This window comes from Rhododendron vialii, chromosome 11a (genome assembly GCF_030253575.1).
Source record: "Rhododendron vialii isolate Sample 1 chromosome 11a, ASM3025357v1".
Classification (NCBI taxonomy): Eukaryota; Viridiplantae; Streptophyta; class Magnoliopsida; order Ericales; family Ericaceae; genus Rhododendron; species Rhododendron vialii.
This window is the reverse complement of record NC_080567.1, coordinates 20,433,091-20,450,166: the sequence shown is the minus strand read 5'-3', so window position 1 is coordinate 20,450,166 and position 17,076 is coordinate 20,433,091. Positions and strand designations below refer to the sequence as shown.

General features: G+C 38.0%; 1 long non-coding RNA gene across 1 annotated transcript; it reads left to right on the top strand.

The window, feature by feature from the left end:
* Positions 1–5,578: 5,578 nt before the first annotated feature.
* On the top strand, positions 5,579–12,479 carry LOC131307390 (uncharacterized). Its single transcript, XR_009194113.1, has 2 exons — positions 5,579–5,709; positions 11,860–12,479. It is a non-coding gene; the product is annotated as an uncharacterized LOC131307390 (long non-coding RNA).
* The last annotated feature ends 4,597 nt before the right edge of the window (positions 12,480–17,076 follow it).

The window sequence follows — 17,076 nt, the reverse complement described above, 5'->3', positions numbered from 1 at the left end:
AGGATCTTGGTGGGTTTTGAACTTGGAGTGAGTTTTTTTTTTTTTTTTTAGTGAGAATGTGAGAAAGAAAAAAGAGAGCCGATGGAGAGAGACATGGGGTGTGTGTGTGTGTGTGTGTGTGTGTTTGGGAAAAATTATTTCTCTACACCACACACTCATATATATATATATATATATTTATATATATATATATTTTTATATATATATATATATATATATATATATATATATATATAACCCATACATATATACCTTACACTAGCACCCCTTCCACTTATAATTCTATCACATTGATCCCAAATCAATTAAACTCCACAAATTCCTTATTATAAAACCTTTAAACGATTTTTCGAAAATAAAGGGCTCTACAGGCCTAAACTAGAAACAAAATAATAAAACTTATTATATTGCAACATAATATTTCCTAATATTATGTTAACATCTCCCCTCAAACTCAAGTAGGTCTACCAACTTGAGTTTGAAAAAGCCAAGAGAAACCAAGAGCAGCCATGCCAAGCCATGTCAAGGCAAGAGAAACCAAGAGAAGCTAGAAAAGAGAACAGCAGGGAGAGCCAAAAACAACCATGAGTGAGAGAAGCCACGATAGTAGAGATTTGAGGTGAAATCCGAGTGCACAAGCCAGTTACATATTACTATAAGTGCCCGGTGGACGGCGAGGAAGTTTAGGGTGCTCGCTGAGAGCAAAAATTTCACAGTACCTAAATCTTATAGCTCTGATACCATGTTAAAAAAAGAGAAAGATGTATTATTGATTGTATTCAAACCATAATCTAGCATGTCTTTATATAGGCTACACGACTCATAACGAGAAAATACGCATAACAAGGAAACCTAAACTAACTAGGAAATATAAATAATAATCTGCTTAAATTAGAAACAAAATAATAAAACTTAGAAAATATGGCAACATAATATTTTATAATATTATGTTGACAACAACAACTAGCACTAGGCACTCGCAACACCACCTCCACCTCTACCCGTTTGATCAGACCAAGCATCAATCACATCACCGTCCTCCATTTCCAGATCACCGGCAGTTTGGTTGTCACCGATCCTAGTGCCATCATAAGTGAAAGAACCTCATCGCAGAGCAAACCTACCCGATCGCAGTAAGCAAGCTTGAGGAGACGCAGCGGTGCTTCAAGTCTCACACTTAGATAGTGTGGGGGTGGTTTTCTTCGTGATCTTTCCTGTGTAGCTTTCTCTGTTTGCTGGACCGTGGGAGACGGTGTTGAACTTGGGGTACCTGCAGAACCAAATGGGGATGTTCCTCCGGGAAGAAGCTCCGACGAACTAGTCAGTAAGTGGAGAAAGGAGAAGAAGAAGTTTTGGTAAGAAATAGGCTAATAGAGAGGAGAGAAAATGCAGTTCAGAAGAAGTTTTTCTGATCATCCTTTCTTAGTGGTAGTACCCTTCTATTTATAGGCGAAGGGGTAGAGTGCTGAGCAAGTTGGCTTTGCTTTCCACGCGTTGAGTAATGCTCGGATGACGTCATGCAGCAGGGCCATTTAATGAGCACCATTTCCCAGATCTTATAGAGTCACATGGGTCGATGTCAAAAAGGTCACATCGCTCAGAGATGTCACTTCGAATATCAGAAAAGACAGCTTACTTATCAACAGATACTTCTGGAAGGTTTCATAAACGATGATACTCGGTGGGACTCCCTCCTAATGGACGAAACTTCTCCGAGCATCTGATGTGCTATCCGAAGAACAACTTAGCCGAACGAGAGGACATTCCCGGGCAGAAGATAAGATCACCGAGCGAACTCGAGTTTATGTGCGTTCGGATAAGTGTACAACGTTCGGAGAAGCACCCGGGGATCCATCTATCCTTCGGAAGATTAATGACACACCATGCCTAAGCTCACCTTTATTTAGAGATGAACTGAGACAACTGGACGATGGGTCAAATAGCGTGTGCACCTGTTCCCCCCATTGGACCTTGTGAACCTTATGAATCTTCGGATATTTCGGCCCCCTACAGATAGATGTCAAACTCTTTTTCTCTCTGCAACTTCACAGGTACATGTGTTTTATCTTTGTTTGGTACTCCTAGCCATGGCCACTCCATTTTTTTCTTTGCCTTTTCCCCTGCCACTTCACAACTTTGGAGAAGCTACACCAAAGAAAACTAAACGATAGGTCCTTCATCAAGGATATATATATATATATATATATATATATATATATAGTCCTTTTCAGGTCCGGACCTTCCATTTTCCGATCGAATTTTGATGATCCGAGCCGCTCAAAGTGACCAGAACGTGATTTTAAGGGTACCCGTGAGAAATCGAAAAAAAAATGATCAGGAAGGGCTTGATTCGAACAGTTTTTTATTGAACGGTTCAGTAAAAAACTGCTTGGATCAAACCCTTCCCGATTATTTTTTTCGCTGATTTCTTGAGGATACCCTTAAAATCACGTTCTGAACACATTGAGCGGCTTGGATCATCGCAAATCGATCGGGAAAGGGAAAATCCGGCGAGTGGACTTGAAAATTACTATATATATATATACACACACATAATGAGAGAGAGAGAGAGAGAGAGGCGAAATGCATGCCTCGAAGGGCTGGAAGAGATTTTTCAAAATTTGTATGGATTTTAAGTAATCCTAGAAAACAGGCTCGTAATATCAATCCGAAGTACAGGAAATCAGAGGCCATTGCCCATTGTAGAGAAACGGTCCAAAAAAAAGGGTATAGCATTCTTTCACCTTCCATGGGGTCGTTCACTATATTCATGTATGCATAAATACGTACCTATCCAATTGATCGGTGAAGGAGCGACACCGCTAAAAGGAAAAAAAAATAGACTTTTTTTTACTTAAAAGTGATTATTTCTCAAAATATTTGTATAAAAGTAAAAAAAAACTTACTTTTTCGATATGTTTTATCGAGACGAATCAAATAGTCAAAAAAAATTACTCTCTCCGTCACTTTTTAAGTGTCCTGCTTCGTAACTCCAACTTATTAAAAAGACATCATCATTACACCTTTCACATCAACTTTTTCCTCCACTTTCATTACTTACCCATCATCATTACACTTTTACTCACTAACTTTTCAAAATAAAATCTACTTTTAGGGACAAAATAGACAATACACCAACTTTTACCCCCCTAACTTTACAAAATGGACACTTATTAAGGGATAGCCCAAAATGAAATACTGGACACAAAAAAAGGGACGGAGAGAGTAGCACAAAATGAACAATCGCGAAAAAAATTGAATAAAGACAAAAAGTACTAAAAGAGAAAGTTGTTAGCGGAACGGGGTCTAATGACTTTTGATTTGTCAGGAAAATACATTTTGAGAACTTTGGTCAATTAGTTAATTAGTAGGCGGTGATTCTTTTTTAATTATTTGCATTTCTATTTCCATTATTGAACAATGAATTAGCAGCAATTAACTTTGAAATTTAAATCCTTTGAAATCACGGCTATTTTTCTAAGGGATTTCACTGTTTTTGAAATGGGTTTGTTTTATGGAGAGAGAGAGAGAAAGAGAGAGAGAGAAACTCAGAAGAGAGAAAGAGAAATTGGTTCAGGAAATTTTTTTTTATGCGAGAGAGGCACGGGAGAAATTATTCGGTGCCCCAAACGCAATGCCAGGTGTTGCCTCCCACCTGTTTTTTTTTTTTTTTTTATTTTATCCCAGGTGCCTCCCCTTAAATATTTACTGACACGCGTTTTCTTCTCCCATGTCCCACTAGACACAACATTTTCTCTAAAATTAAGTGTTTCAAATTTCAATACGTTTGAATGGGTGAGAAGATTTTATTTTTTATCATTTAATTCTAAAGGGTCATAATTAAATTTTGACTATAGGGCTCTCGTTGATTAACCCTAAGAAAGTCGTAAAATCAAATATCTCTTAGGACTAACCAACGAGAGCTCTAGAGTCAAAATTTAATTATGACCCTTTAGAATTAAATGATCAGATAAATAAAATCTTCTTACCCATTCAAACGGATTGAAATTTGAAATACTTAATTTTTCAACCTTCAGTTTATATATTAAAAAATATGGTTAAAAAATTAAGTGCTTCAAATTTCAATCCGTTTGAATGGATGAGAAGATTTTATTTATCTGATCATTTAATTCTAAAGGGTCATAATTAAATTTTGACTATAGAGCTCTCGTTGATTAACCCTAAGAAAGTCGTAGAATCAAATATTTCTTAGGACTAATCAACGAGAGCCCTAGAGCCAAAATTTAATTATGACCCTTTATAATTAAATGATCAGATAAATAAAATCTTCTCACCCATTCAAACGGATTGAAATTTGAAGCACTTAATTTTTTAACCATATTTTTTAATATATAAACTGAAGGTTGAAAAATTAAGTATTTCAAATTTCAATCCGTTTGAATGGGTGAGAAGATTTTATTTATTTGATCATTTAATTCTAAAGGGTCATAATTAAATTTTGACTCTAGGGCTCTCGTTGGTTAGTCCTAAGAGATATTTGATTCTACGACTTTCTTAGGGTTAATCAACGAGAACCCTATAGTCAAAATTTAATTATGACCCTTTAGAATTAAATGATAAAAAATAAAATCTTCTCACCCATTCAAACGTATTGAAATTTGAAACACTTAATTTTAGAAAAAATGTTGTGTCTAGTGGGACAGGGAAAAAGAAAACGCGTGTCAGTAGATATTTAAGGGGAGGCACCTGCGGATAAAATTAAAAAAAAAAAAAAAACAGTTGGGAGGCAACACCTGGCATTGCCTTTGGGGCACCGAATAATTTCTCGAGGCACGGAGTCATTCCACTATTTTTTGTTAATGGGGTTATATGCATGCTTTGTTGGGTTATTTAAGTTGAACCAATTGATATCCAATTGAGACCCATTAATTGATGTGTTAAATGGATTGAGACCCATTCTAACCCAACTTATAAATAGGTTGGATTGAACCTATTTTTTAGTTGATGAGATTGAATTTATTAATGAGTTTGGGTCTAATTTGTCACCCCTACAAATACATCAGTATTTATAGGGAGTTCCTGGAAGAAAACTTTCAAGAGCATTCAATGCTTTTCCATGTGTGAGATATCAGTGGCTGCCAAAAGTCACTGATATCTCACAAGCCTATCCAATTCTTGACTTTGGCCAGCCATTACTATCACCCACATGGGTGAATTCCAACAATAATCAGGTATGCAGACCAACTTACGCGCATATCGACACGTAATTCTTTTATGTCCCTTCCCCAATTGTTTTCCAGAAATCCTATGTGTACCGACCAAAAGTGTAAGAAAACTGTACCGACCGCCTCGCGCCGCCGTCTCCGGCCACCGGACGGCCGATCCGAGCCGTCCAAAAAAATTTTAAAAAAAAACCGAGGGGCCTAATGCGGGAATCAACGGCATCTGAGGTGTCTAAGGTGCTTGATCTGAGCACTCTTTTTTTGTGTATATATGTATATTATGTATATTCGCCCTCGGTTTTTTTTTAAAAATTTTTTGGACGGCTCGGATCGGCCGTCCGGTGGCCGTCGGTACGGTTTCCCTACGGAAACCGTCGGTGCAGCTAGCAGTACTCATTGTTTTCCTATAAGTACTAATTGGAACCTTCAAAGCCCAGCGTCAGAAACAAAAGTGAGAAAAGAAAGCATATATATACGGCAGCTAAAGGAGTTGGAGTAATCCTTGTTTTCTGGCTTCTAGCTTCAGGTATGCTATTCTGTGCTTCTCTTCCCCGGCCTTTTCTACTCCTAGAAATTCAAGAAATTTCTACTTTCAACGTAATCAACAGGCCAGTGTGTTCTCGGTCTGAGGTGTGATATGTGTAAAGGAGTAGCAAAGCAATGAACACACATATCAGATACTGATCCGAACATAGATGTGTAAGTGTTTCTCCACAAAAAGTGCAAAAACCAGATCGGCTTGAAATGCGTGGGCGTGCCAGGGCAGGATTGCTGCCCAAATTTGTATCAAGGCCTGAAAGCCTCAATCTGACTTCTAATTGGACAAAAGTGCACGGCCTAAGGGTGGAGACCGTGAGGAGGTTCGTGGTTTGCCTTTGCGGGATAGGGACTTAGTATTTCCTAACCGTGTGAAAAATGGAAAGAAAAGTAGAACAAGACCTAAAACAGAATTAAAAGGATTTTATTAACGGTTTAACAAAGTCTGGTTACAAGGAAATGAAATAAAATCTAGGCTTGACTAGATTGAATGGGAAAGTAAAGATAATTGAAAAATAAATTGGATAAGCCGAGGGCTTGATGGTCGTGGACTCTAAGATAGAAGGTAATTGAAAAATAAATTTGCATAAGCCATGGGCTTGATGGTCGGGGACCGAAAGATAGAAGATAATTAAAAGATAAATTTGCATAAGCCGGGGGCTTGATGGTCGTGGACCGAAAGATAGAAGATAATTGAAAAATAAATTTGCATAAGCCATGGGCTTGATGGTCAGGGACCTTTGCCAAGACCTGAAATTCTGGTATTTATAGGAGCTACAGGCCTTGAGCTGCTTCAATTGCTCTAATGTATGGCTACCATGTGGCCTTCTAGCAGAGACTTGGGCTTGAGCAGCTCTGAAATGCTCTAATGAGAGGCTGCTCCCTGAACAAAACGTGTCTTCTACTCCAAGAAAACAGCAAAGGCCTGAGAAATCCTTTTTTTTTGTGTAAAACTTTGCAAAAAGGAAAAAAGAATTTCAGTTCCTGCAGCATCCAGGCCGCCATTTGAGTTGCTTTAATACTCAAGCTATTGCTTGAATGGACTCCTTCTGGGCCCACCACAATTGAAGACTAATATTACTCCAGGCCTTCTTATCATTTTATTGGGCCTTGCACCTCTTATGGGCCCTTAAACCCTTTGAGCTTGATTCCTTATAGAAGAAGGATCGAGAATCAAAAGATCAAACAGGTCTAGGTGAGCTGCTTGTGTGCAGCTTGCTTAGGTCTGCAAGAGTCATTCACTAGCATTTTCATGGGTTGCATGTACGCCACCTGTCCCTAGCCTTGCATCATGCTAAAGAATGGGGTCCCACCAGTTCAAACTTTGAGCTGCTTGTAAGCAACTTACCTAGATCTGCCAAACAAGAACATCTAGGCCTTTGAGCTGCTTGTGAGCAGCTTGAGGCCTTTGAGCTGCTTGTGAGCATGGATGTTTATAAAAAATGGATATTTGGGCCCACCAAGGCCAAAAAAGCAGGCCTGGTTGAGCTGTTTGTGAGGCTGTGAGCAGCTTATGTGATGTGAGCAGCTTATGTGAGCAGCTCAATGTCTCCATGCATGGTTGCCATGCGTCCCAAGCCCTTGCTTCATGCTGAAGGATAGTAAAGACTCAGACCTTGAGCTGCTTGTAAGCAGCTTACCTAGATCTGCCCAGCAAGAATATTCTAGGCCTTTGAGCTGCTCTTGAGACCTTTTCCCTGCCAACTAAAGGCCATAGGTGACGTTTTCTTTAAGAAGTAGGCTCATCTATTACTTGGGCCTGAACTTGAGGAGTATCATAGGCCTCTTCTCTTTTGTAAGCCATGCGAGCCCAAGTTTGGAAAGAAAACTTGGGCTTTAACTGATTTAGGCCCACTTAGAAGGCCTTATTATTTCTAAAAATTGGCCTAAGCCTGGATAAAACACTCAGATCTAGTTGGTCAACCCAAGTCTTAGGCCAATCTTGGACTTGGGCTTGTGATAACGAAATCTTAGGCATAATTTGGCCCAGGCCTTTGAAAACTCAACTCGATCAGTGACATTCAAAACGGCCCAATTTCGTGGATGACCGATCATGAGGCTTTTTAACGTCTGAGACCTTCATTCAAGTCCTTCTTCTAACCAACAAATTGATTTTCTGAATTGTGGTCAAAAATGGGTGTAAACAGTAAGTAGCCGTTAGATGCATGTAATTAAGCCCTCATACACAATACACGCGAGACCAGAAGCTTCGGATGACTACTAAAATATCTATGTCTAGATATCAGCGTTTTCGTAATTTTTATACATGTGATATACTTACATATATACACGCATGTACCAACGTTACATATACCCTCTGCTCTCTTTAACTAATTAAACTCTAGTGTATATATGTTCTTAGTACCTGTTAATATATACAGAAATGATGGAGGTAAGCATATACACACGAAAAGGGGTGCTCCAATCAAGCACCCTACACACCTCGGATGCCGTTGATTCCCACGCGGGACCCCTCGGTTTTTTTTTTAGAATTTTTGGACGGCTTGGATCGGCCGTCCGGTGGCCAGAGACGGCCCACCGGCGGCCGTCGGTACGAAATCCCTCCCCCATTTTCGGTACATATAGCAACACTCTAATATATATAGTCTTATGGGAGTATAGTGATACATATAGTGCAGATGTTTTATTCTTTTGGTGACCAAATTCTCGAGATTGGGATGGGAAAAAACCTGATCAAATCACCTGTATCGAAAAAGTGTCAGTACCTCTGTCTCCATGCACAAGAGTGGAGGTATATGGGGGTGGAGGTGGCACGTCCCACCCTTGGTTCTGCATAAGAATTAATTTTACACTAGAGGTAGTTGATTAGGTATTTATTATGAACTAAATAATTTAATTTTTCACTAGAATAATGAAAAAATAGCAATAAAAGAAATAAATGGTTCGGATCATAAAAGTAATATTTCAATTATTTTAATTTAAAGATCACAAGATAGTTGGATCAACCCTTTATTCATGTTAACAAAAATAAAAACCCAAGACAAAGTCTAGTTTTACGTTTAACCTTTCTCTTCGTATCCATCAATATAGTATAGAAATGTAGCTGAGAGCCTCACAAACCTCCAAACTCTCAATTCTAACCCCTCCTTGAAAGTAGGTTACTTAACCACTCTCCTATTTTTTCCTTTTTTCCTTTCCCTGATTAATTCTCTCTGCTAAGGAAGTTATATCTCCCACACAACCTGCACCCCACGTCCCCACCCACTTCTCATCCGCGTTCCCTTTTTTTTTTATAGGCAAGAGTAACATTTTATTAAGGGAAAAGGGGAAGGAGAATCCAACCAAAAGTTGGAATACATCCAAATGGAAACAAAGCCCATAACACCCAAAGGCCTAAAAGCCCGAAATAAACAATGAAGCCCGTAACTAAAATCTTTATGCCTATACAAAATAAAAAAATAAAAATGAAATCTTTACCATCAAAAGATTCAAAACAAACAAAAACCGCCACCCACGTCTCGCCCAAACATTGCCCACTTGAAAGTATATAACGACGGGAAAAAAAAGTTACCAAAAAGTTTGCTCGCAAATCCCAATGCAATGCTCATATTCCCACCACCCATCCGAAATTCCTCACTGCAATTCTAATAATCTCACTTCATGGTTCCAATCTATGATCCTCCACTGCAAGTTTGGCTCGGTTTGGTACAAGAAATTGTTCATGGAATTTTAATTACCAAGTTCGGCTCCATCCGTTACAAGAATTTGTTCACACATTTTTAAGTACTACCAAGTAAGCCTCTGATTGTTATGAGTTTTGTTCAAGGAACACATACCAATTGCACGAAGGTCGGTTTTCATCTCTACTCACCCATTTGACCACTGTGCTGGGCATATTTGCTTTTGTTCTTCAGCGTGTATATTTCATATTTTAGTACTTCATGCTTAAGTTCTTACAATATCTATTTTTTTCAGTCCTCTTTGGTTATTTTAAATTATGAGAATTTGTTCACGGTGCTGGGCATATGTAGTCATACAATATCTATTTTTTTCAGTCCTCTTTGGTTATTTTGAATTATGAGAATTTGTTCACGGTGCTGGGCATATGTAGTTTGCGCCTTTTTGCTCCAAAATTCAAAATGTATTAGCGTTTTGCCTTTTCGATACATGGGACAACAGAAAAAAAATGTTGCATTGCAATTGACCCCGTTCATGGAACGGGCACAACGTTCCATACCCCCAATCCTAATTTTCTAAATTTTATATATTTTTTGGTTTACAAAAAACACGTGGACAAAGAATGGCAACATCCTGCCTCCACTTCCTAATTTCTTGTATGGGGTTAGACTTGAGATCACCCCTACATTTTTTTACTAGTGTCGTTTCCGTTCGATGCACGAGACAAAATATTTGCGTGACTCTGCTATAAATTATCGAGCTTGCACAAAAATTTGGTGTTTGTCCCGTGTATCGAACGGGGACGACGCTAGTTGCTACTAACAACATGTAAGGTATACTAGTGAAGCACCAAGAGGTTGGCCAATTAGCTTGGTGTGGGACTTAGGAGTTTGCTCCTTCATAAGGTCTCAGATTCGATTCTTCTGACCAATAATTCTTGCGACCACCTTACTATTAAAGCATCCAACTCCAAACCAATTTGCAAAGAGTGGAGAGGCTGCTCAGACTCATATACTAGTTTTGGAGGAGATAATTAACCGATGTGGGACAAATCCCAACACTCCCCCGCACGTGCAACCCCCGACTCGCACGTGGAGATGTAAACAAAGGATCCATAACACATGGATCACAATGAAACAAAGTGCAACTATGACATAAATAAAGGAGAAAAACCTTTAAAAATTTAGCTCTGATACTACCATGTAGAAACTTTATGTTCATATCAAAACCAATTGGCATATTATGTTGAAATTCTTGGAGGGTTCCAACCAAAAACCAATTGGAGGTCTTGGGTGGCCTCACATCATATGGTCAAGTCTCCGTCGCCCGAGTCAACTCATCAATTCATACCTCCACGTGCATCCGGGCTGCGCGTGAGGGGTCGCCCGAGTCAAATCTCCTGGTTTCCTCAATTCGTACTTCCATGTGCATCCGGGCTGCATGTGAAGGGAAGTGTTAGACTTGCCCCACATTGTTCATCTAAGCTACCCAAGCTTAGTTAATAAAATTTACTCCACCAATGGCCAATTGGTTTTGAGATGGACATAAAGTTTCTACACTTACTTCCACGAAGCGTAAAACACGGTTATGGAAGGGGCTGCAGGGAACTCCAATTAAACAGTGCCACCCCCTTAGTTCCATCCTAGCTTTGCCATTGTCCGGTGCAATTTCAGTAGCAGAATTGCACAAAAAATATCTTTCCATATTCCCGTACCATTCATGCGATTGAAATTGCATGAGAATAGGGGAACAAACACCTTTTTTATAGGTGACCCGTGACCTGGTGAGCCCGTTAAGAGGGGAGATTCGGCGCCCAAAAATGCCCCAAGTTTGGATAAGGGAAAACGATATTCACCCTTGACCTGACCCAATGCCTATTATCCTAATTCCTAACCAATCTTTAGATTGTCTGAAGTGTTAATAGCCATGCATACTTGGATGTGTCCGGGCACGCAGTATGCACTCTCATGAACCGCTTTGAATTCACGACCTTTTGTCCAGAGATTCCTACTAAGTTGAATGAAATTCACAGCATTGATTAATTAAAAGATTCATAGCATTTGCATTGAGATTCATGACAATTGCTTCGAATCCATGATGCTTAACATACCAATCTTATGAATTCAAAGGCGTCGATCCAAGCGCTGCATACCATACATATCCAAATAAGAGTGGGTGGTTGGTTTTTATGGACTTTTTTAGTTGGTTTCTCGCCAACTTCTCCTTCCTTTGGTATCGGGTGGCATATGATTGTCCTCGGTCTATGTGCCAACATAGTTGGGATGTAATAGGTCGTTGGTTGTGATGCCTTTTATCCCATTTCCTTTTAATCTTTGTAATTTCGGTTCGTTGATTAATAAAATTTTCTTTGCTGATGAAAAAAAGAGAGTGTATGTTGTAGTAATTTCCTAGACTTCTGTATCATTGCACTTAACTAACTGTTGAAAATAAAGTGCAGTTTGACTAATGAAATTTTTTACATTCAATAAAAATAAAAAAGTGAGTTTCAGCCAGAGTGCCAAAGCTTGCCCTCAATATTGCTTGGAAGTGGAGTACATGACCTGCAAATCATCTGGGAATGAGAAGCTTTATCCTGGATGCACCAACTGTTGCTTCCTAGCCGGAAAGGGCTGCACCCTTTATTTTTCAAGTGGGAACCCTCAAACCTGTCCAACATAGCTTTTTAGCAATGGACAATGGAGATCCATCCATATATATGCAGCATAATATACAAGAAACGTGCCGTTCCTAATTGTTGGTCCTTTTTTCCGATAGTCATACTTGTAATATGGTTAAAAAGAAACATTTTCCTAAATAACTAATTGAATTGTTTTACGATGTTCAAAAGTTTTTAATCTCTCTCGAACAGTGTAAACAAAATTCACAAAGTTGTTTATGAAATACTCTCTCTCTTTTAATCAATTACTGGTACTATTATCGAAAATGAATCAACAATTAGGAATGAAGGATGAGCTAAATCTTTTTTTAGCAGTCTTTGGTGTAATAGATTAAATACAATCAATTAATAAAGCGATGATCTCATTGTATCTGTAAGAATTAAGGGCATGCGACTTTGTTCGTTTTGGTGCCTTAAAATTTTTGGGCACGGTGTTCAATAAACTCTCTCTCTCTCTCAAAAACTTTCCTCAAAAGTCAAAACCCTGGTTTGGCTGCATGTTGGACAATGGATCCAATAGAAATTCGTTGGGGGATGATCACATGCACTCTCAAAGTCAGAAATTCTAGATTCGTTTATTGACTGAATGACAATGTAATATTTTTCTTTAGATTGTCTTCTTTCCCTTGTTGGGGTTTTGGCGCAAGCCATTGAAGGCGGGGATTCAGAAATACTCCCTCCGTCCGGATTTAATTGTCCCTAGTTCTATTCTAACCGGCTAAAAAATGAGTTATATCTTTAAATCCGTAATGAATTTCATATCGAATATGGATCTTGTTTGATAGATCTCGATTAGATCTATAATACAATGTTTTCGAAATCACGTAAAATATTATAAATTGAAAGATATAATCGATTGAAAAATGACACGAACTCTAAGAAAGAACTATTAAATCTGGACGAAGGGAGTAGTAATTTACAACGGCAGCAAACAAATGAGGATAGAAAAAGAAACTCAAAAGAGGAATACACAAGAATTTATGTGGTTCTGCTGAAGTAACCTACATCCGCATGAGTGATTTGTTATTTAGTATGCGAGAATAATAACAAGAACATGCACAGAACGTGGGCTAAATTACACACTCTAATTGCCGAATTGGGCTGGGGGGAGCAGCATTCATTAGCGCTCGATTTCATTGTCTATCTTGACAATTAATAGTCCAGATTTTAAAAGAACTCTTCTCTAGAAGAATTCTTTTAAAATCCGAATTTTGGACAATTAGATTTAGCAAAGCCCCCAAGTCCCTAATTGCCACCCGAAGAACAACTCACAATAGGATTAAAAAAAAAAAAATAGCCTACTTTCTCTCACCACAAGAATGCAAAACTCTCACCGCCTAACACCCATCAAGAATGCTAGGAACACAATTTTGGACATAATTGCACACAAAATCGTTCGATGCACATAGTACTCTCATGTACATCAAACTTCTTCGAACACATTTACATATGGAATTGTGTCCGAAAATTGTGTCAGCATGGATTTTCAAAGCGTGGAAAACCCATGCTAACTCGAAAGTCCCGAGACATCAATATCCAATCTTTGATTGATATCTTTCAACTTGCGCTGTATCTTTGACAATGAGTACTGATCATGAGCCAAGATTCAACACCCCTAGCTAGAGCATGTGAACCAGTTCTATTCTAAGCTAAAAAAAAGTCAGTGAACAAAACATATGTTGTTATCCATGCTTGCTGGCTGGCCTAGAGGAGGATTGGCTCTTTAGGAAATGTAAGCCACCAAAGAAGTGTTCTTCCCAAAACACCCTCTTGTGTCTTCCTTTAGTGGCCAAGTTGGATAGGTTTGATGGTTGGCTGTGGAGAGGACTTTTGGATCATGGGTTGTCAATCGTTTTTTTCCATTTTACTTTAATAGTAGGTTTTTCTAACTTTTCAAGTTTTCCCTCCATATCCTTTTTTTCTTTCATTGTTTCGTTTGGTTTTGTCTTTTGCGAGGGGATCTTTTGGTAAAGTCATGCTTAGATTCATTGGAGAATCAGAAATATCACAAACTAGGAGAATAAACCTCTTGTATTGAACAGGGCTACAGCGCCAAGCTATATGATCCCCAAGCTGCTGGCACATTGAATAAGAAGATCTTCTCTCCAACTAATCTTCCTATCTTTCCAAATTTTGGGGTTCCATCAAGATTTAGTGTTGCTCTCTTGCTTCTCCCAAGAGAAAATTCTGTCTAAAATCACTCATCCTAGCTAGCTATATGCCTATATGTAATATGCAACTGTCAAGAGTGAACCGGTCCGTACAAGAAAAACCAAAACGAAAAAACAAACATGCAATACACTTTCGACAGTTTTCATGCCTAAATGTAATATCGGACGAAACTACAAAGTTGTTGAACCATTAAAAGATAATTGATCAATTCCCTGCTTTAAAAAAATAGGCATGTTATATTCTAAAAGGAAAGGCCTTGTTTGGTCATGTAAGCGACGAAGCCATTTTGGCTTTGAGGAGACCAAAATATCCTTGCCTTTGGACCATGAAGCTGCCTTCGATTATGGGCATTGGCGTTATTTTGTAGGTTCTGGCCCTACTTTCCATGCACTGTGCAAGTTTTTTTCCAAAGTACTTTAATGGGTTTTCCAACTTTTCACCATTTCCCTCTGTCCTTTTTTCCTTCTTAGTTTCTAGCTTTTTTGTCCTTTTGCACGAGGTTACTCTAGTAAATTCATGTTGGGAAATCTTCAAAAATTAAAGCAAAATCTCCTAAAGATTTTGCTAGGATTCTCATTAATGAGAGTGAGAGAGTCACTGGGTGTTTCTCCCAAGATTTTGCTAGGATTCTCATTAATGAGAGAGAGAGAGAGAGAGAGAGAGAGAGAGAGAGAGAGAGAGCGCCAAGGGTGATTCTTTGACCGAGAATCCTTGGAAAATCTTCAAAATATTCCCAAGATTTTGCAAGAATTTTAATCTGAGAGGGGGAGATTTCGGGAGTATGATGTCAGCCATGTGGGACAAAATGATGGGGAGGTTATAGTGTTCCGGAGAATGGAGAAACTCAAGTAAAGCCATTGTCATTTCAAAATTCGCCCACCAGAAGCATGTTTACAAGCCTCTGTATTTGATTTTTTGGAGTATTTAGTCTGCCAAATATTTTGTTGCTAGAAGAGTATGGAATTTACCAAACAAGGAATAAAGTGAAATGCTATAGATGAAAGCATTCTAAAACTCACCTAAAGCTTAATTCCATTTCAAGATTTACAAACTACTTCATTTCTTTTCTTGACAATAGAATAAAGAGATGAATTCATACACAAGACTTGATTGCTTCCACCAAAAGTTCTAACTTATGCTTCCAAGTTTCTCATCATCTAGAACATGTGATTGTCATTTAAACAATGTGCAGAAAATCTTATTGCACATGACATTTGAAAGGGACACAATAAGAGACATAACAACAGACAGAGAGACGACTGTGCGAAGCTCTTTCAAAATAGAATCAGAAAATATAATAAATCTAACACAGTTGTGCAAGTCTAGATGGAAAGAGAGTAGTAAGCATTAAAAAGAGTGATAGAGGCAGAAAAAATGAATCAACCAAGGATTTGATTCTTATTCTTATTCTGCATCCAATGGTGGGAGAGAATGTGAGAGCTTGAACTAGTTGAAAGTAGGTTTTAGGACTTCGGATTGGTGCTGTGCAGTGAGGTGTACAATACCGTGTTACGCACCTCTGAGTCTTCGGATCGGATCTCATCTTAGCAATCAACGATCGAGAGCCGTTCATTGCCGAGATGAGATCCGAGTTGTCAGATTGCACGATCCGACGATTCGGATGTGCACAAAATGGTATTGCGCACACCACTGCACAGCACCATGAGCACATAACAACAGCCTAGAACCACGTGTAAGAAGATAAGATGTAACCTTTTTTTTATCCACAGTTTATCTCTATCTTCTTTTTCAAAGAATCCTTATCCACCCACTGACGGATATATTTAATCCCATTCCCACATTCTTCACATCTTAGGGATGTTTCCACTAACCTAAAAATTGTAGACTAATTTTTTTTTGTTTTGTCTTTATTTAATTTTTTTTCACGTTTGTTAGATTTGTTTGAAACTTCTACTCCCTCTGTCCCTAAATAAATGTCTGACGCACAAAATTAGGCCTTCAAAAAGATGCATTTGTTTCGTTAAAAAAATCAAATTTTTTTCACAAATCAATAGATAGCAATGAGTTCTATTAGATTGTGAAAAAAATTTAATTTTTTAATGAAAAACATGCATATTTTGTAAGGCCTAATTTTGCGCGCCAAATACTAATTTAGGGATAGATGGAGTATATATTATTGATACGAGAGTAATTAGAAAAAAATCAACAAAAAAAAATGACCGTGAAGAGCTTGATCTGAGCAGTTTTTAACTTAAATTTGATGAACGATTCAATTAAAAACTACTCAAAACAAACACTTCCCGATAATTTTTTTTGCTGATTTCTCGTAGGTATCCTTAAAATCATGTTATGCACACATTGGGCGGCTCGGATAATCAAAAATTGATCGGGAATTATGAGATTGAGATTTGGAGTATTTTTTTAGATGTTTTTAAGATGTCCCTGGAACCGCCCCATTTTTCATAATATCCAAGAAAATTTTCTAAAAAAATAGCTTTTAGGCTTTTTTTCTTGGATAATTTCCAAAAAAATTTAGGTAAAAGTAAAAAAAAATTACTTTTTCGATTTCTCTCGTCGATACGAACCAATGATACATAAAACTTTGATGCAAAACTAATAATTGTGAAAAAAAATTGGATGAAGAAAAAATAAAAAAGTTATAGTCTACAACTTATAGATTAGCGGAAACGGGGTGTTAGTTGATGAGCACTTATATCATACATAAAACAACAACAACAACAACAATAACAATAACCGAACCTATCTAGTTCCAAAAAAAAAAAACTTAACCATGTAATAAAACCCAAACTGAACCCTAAACTCAATACATATCAGTACTAACCAATCCATGATTAAACACAATTACACAAGCAAATAACTATAAACCTAGACAGAACCCAACAATGT